This window comes from Arachis hypogaea, chromosome 4 (genome assembly GCF_003086295.3).
Source record: "Arachis hypogaea cultivar Tifrunner chromosome 4, arahy.Tifrunner.gnm2.J5K5, whole genome shotgun sequence".
NCBI lineage: Eukaryota > Viridiplantae > Streptophyta > Magnoliopsida > Fabales > Fabaceae > Arachis > Arachis hypogaea.
In genome coordinates, this window is record NC_092039.1 from 89,836,624 (window position 1) to 89,840,759 (window position 4,136).

The window sequence follows — 4,136 nt, forward strand, 5'->3', positions numbered from 1 at the left end:
ACAACTACTTCCGTTCTACCTTAGACCGGGCGCATATCTCTTGGATTCCTTGATCAAAATCTTCATGGTATAAGCTAGAATTGTTGGCGGCATTTATGGGAATCCGGAAAGTCTAACCTTGTCTGTGGTATTGCGAGTAGGATTTCGGGATTGAATGATTGTGACGAGCTTCAAACTCCCGAAGGCTGGGCGTTAGTGACAGACGCAAAAGAATCACGGGATTCTATTCCAACCTGATTTAGAATCGACAAATGATTAGCCGTGCTGTGACAGAGCATTTGGACCATTTTCACTGGGAGGATGGGATGTAGCCATTGACAACGGTGATGCCCTACATACAGCTTGCCATGGAAAGGAGTAAGAAGGATTGGATGAAAGTAGTAGGAAAGCAGAGATTCAACAGGGACAAGCATCTCCATACGCTTATCTGAAATTCCCACTATTAATTTACATAAGTATTTCTATCCTATTTTATTTATCTTTTAATTATCTAATCCAATAAAATTTGAATCAGCCTGACTGAGATCTACAAGATGACCATAGATTGCTTCATACCAACAATCTCCGTGGGATCGACCCTTACTCACGTAAGGTATTACTTGGACGACCCAATGCACTTGCTGGTTAGTTGTGCGGAGTTGTGACTAAGTGTAATTTACGTGTGAGAGCTACCAAATAATTGAAGCCATTGTTGATGATCACAAAATCCGTGCACCAAGTTTTTGGCGCCGTTGCCTGGGATTGTTCGAGTATGGACAACTGACGGTTCATCTTGTTGCTCAGATTAGGTAATTTTCTTTTTGAAAAAATCTTTCAAAAAATTTTTATTCCTATTTTCGAAATTTTTTTAAAATAAATCATTCTATGGCTTCAAAACATTTAAGAATGGATTCCAGAGTTTCATGAAGCATGTTGAATCCTGGCTGGCTGCAAAGCCATATTCAAACTCCTTTGGAATTGGTCTTCAACTAATCACCACAATGCATGTAATTCCATCCTAAAGCTGACTGGCTATTAAGCCATGTCCAACCCTTTGATTGGAGCTTTGGGCTAATATTGAAAGATTCTTGGAATTCTTCTTAAAGATTTTGAATTTCTTATTTTCTTTTTCCTATATGTTTTTCGAAAAAATAAAATAAAATACAAAAAAATTAGAAAAAAAATCAAAAATATTTTGTGTTTCATGTTAGAGTCTTGAGTCAATTTTTAAGTTTGGTGTCAATTGCATGCTTAAAAAAATTTTTCTTGCATTTTTTGAAAATTCATGCATTCATGGTGTTCTTCATGATCTTCAAGTTGTTCTTGACAAGTCTTCTTGTTTGATCTTGATAATTTCTTGTTTTGTGTTGTATGTTATTTTTCATATGCATTTTTGCATTCATAGTGTCCATGCATTAAAGAATTCTAAGTTTGGTGTCTTGCATGTTTTCTTTGCATAAAAATTTTTTCAAAAATATGTTCTTGATGTTCAGCATGATCTTCAAAGTGTTCTTGATGTTCATCTTGACATTCATAGTGTTCTTGCATGCATCATGTGTTTTGATCCAAAATTTTCATGTTTTGGGTCATGTTTGTGTTTTTCTCTCTCCTCATTAAAAATTCAAAAATAAAAAAAATATCTTTTCCTTATTTCCCTCCAAATTTTCGAAATTTTGGGTTGACTTGGTCAAAAATTTTTAAAAATTAGTGTTTCTTACAAGTCAAGTCAAATTTCCAATTTTAAAAATCTTATCTTTTCAAAACTTTTTCAAAAATCAAATCTTTTTCATTTTTTATTTATTTTCAAAAATTTTAAAAATATTTTTCAAAAATCTTTTTCTTAATATTATTCCATAATTTTCGAAATTACAGTAACAATTAATGTGATTGATTCAAAAATTTGAAGTTTGTTAATTTCTTGTTAAGAAAGGCTCAATCTTTAATTTCTAGAATCATATCTTTTAGTTTCTTGTTAGTCAAGTAATTAATTTTAATTTTAAAAAAATTAAATCTTTTTCAACCATATCTTTTTATCATATCTTCTTATCTTATCTTTTTATCATATCTTTTTCAAAAATTTGATTTCAAAATATCTTATCTAACTTCTTATCTTCTTATCTTTTCAAATTTGACTTTAATATCTTTTTCAACTAACTATTTGACTTTTTGTTTGTTTTTTATCTTTTTCAAAACCACCTAACTACTTCTCCCTCTCTAATTTTCGAAAATATCTCATCCCTTTTTCAAAATTCTTTTTAAATTAATTAATTGTTTTAAATTTTAATTTTAATTTTATTTCTTATCTTTATTTTTCGAAAATCATTTAACTCTTTTTTAAAATTTATTTTCGAAAATTTCTCCTTCTCTCATATTATTCTATTTATTTATTCATTCACTAACACTTCTCTTCACCTCTCTTCATCTCAATTCACTACCCCTATCCTTACCCTTCTGTTTGGATTCTCCTTTCTTTATTCCCTTTCTTCTTCTACTAACAATAAGGAACCTCTTTACTGTGACATAGAGGATTCCTCTTTCTTTTCTTGTTCTCTTCTTCCCTATATGAGCAAGAACAAGGAAAAAGGCATTCTTGTTGAAGCTGACCCTGAACCTGAAAGGACTCTGAAGAGGAAATTAAGAGAAGCTAAATTACAACAATCCAGAGACAACCTTACTGAAATTTTTGAACAGGAAAAAGACATGGCAACCGAACCTAACAACAATAATGTAAGGAGGATGCTTGGTGATTATATTACACCTACTTCCAAGTTTGATGGAAGAAGCATCTCAATCCCTACCATTGGGGCAAACAATTTTGAGATGAAACCTCAACTAGTTGCTCTAATGCAACAAAACTACAAGTTTCATGGACTTCCAACAGAAGATCCCTATCAGTTTTTAACTGAGTTCTTGCAGATCTGTGAGACTGTAAAGATGAATAAAGTAGATCCTGAAGTCTACAAGCTCATGCTTTTCCCTTTTGCTGTAAGAAACAGAGCTAGAACATGGTTGGATTCACAACCTAAAGATAGCCTGGACTTCTGGGATAAGCTGGTCACGGCCTTCTTGGCTAAGTTCTTTCCTCCTCAAAAGCTGAGCAAGCTTAAAGTGGATGTTTAGACCTTCAAACAAAAAGATGGTGAATCCCTCTATGAAGCTTGGGAAAGATACAAACAGATGACCAAAAGATGTCCTTCTGACATGTTTTCAGAATGGACCATGATAGATATATTCTATTATAGTCTATCTGAGTTCTCTAAGATGTCATTGGACCATTCTACAGGTGGATTCATTCACCTAAAGAAAACGCCTGCAGAAGCTCAAGAACTTATTGACATGGTTGCAAATAACTAATTCATGTACACTTCTGAGAGGAATTCGTGAATAATGGGACGCCTCAGAGGAAGGGAGTTCTTGAAATTGATGCTCTGAATGCCATATTGGCTCAGAACAAAGTGTTGACTCAGCAAGTCAACATGATCTCTCAAAGTCTGAATGGATGGCAAAATGCATCCAACAGTACTAAAGAGGCAGCTTCTGAAGAAGCTTATGATCCTGAGAACCCTGCAATAGCAGAGGTAAATTACATGGTGAACCTTATGGGAACACCTATAATTCATCATGGAGAAATCATCCAAATTTCTCATGGAAGGATCAACAAAAGCCTCAACAAGGCTTTAATAATGGTGGAAGAAACAGGCTAAGCAATAACAAGCCTTTTCCATCATCTTCTCAGCAACAGACAGAGAATTCTAAACAGAGCCCCTCTAACTTATCAAACATAGTCTCTGATCTGTCTAAAGCCACTTTAAGTTTCATGAGTGAAACAAGGTCCTCCATTCAAAATTTAGAGGCACAAGTGGGCCAGCTGAGTAAGAAAGTCACTAAAACTCCTCCTAGTACTCTCCCAAGCAATATAGAAGAGAATCCAAAGAGAGAGTGCAAGGTCATTGATATAGTCAATATGGCCGAATGCAAGGAGGAAGGGGAGGACGTGAATGCCAATGAGGAAGACCTCATGGGACGTCTCTCAAATAAGAAGGAGTTCCCTATTGAGGACCTAAAGGAATCTGAGGCTCATACAGAGACCATAGAGATTCCATTAAATCTCTTTCTGCCATTCATGAGCTCTGAAGACTATTCTTCCTCTGAAGAGG

The 4,136-nt window shown here is 34.4% G+C and overlaps 1 non-coding gene across 1 annotated transcript; it reads right to left on the minus strand.

Moving 5' to 3' along the window:
• Nucleotides 1-3,078: 3,078 nt before the first annotated feature.
• Nucleotides 3,079-3,182, minus strand: LOC112799520 (small nucleolar RNA R71). Its single transcript, XR_003201096.1, has one exon. It is a non-coding gene; the product is annotated as a small nucleolar RNA R71 (small nucleolar RNA).
• Between the last annotated feature and the right edge of the window lie 954 nt (nt 3,183-4,136).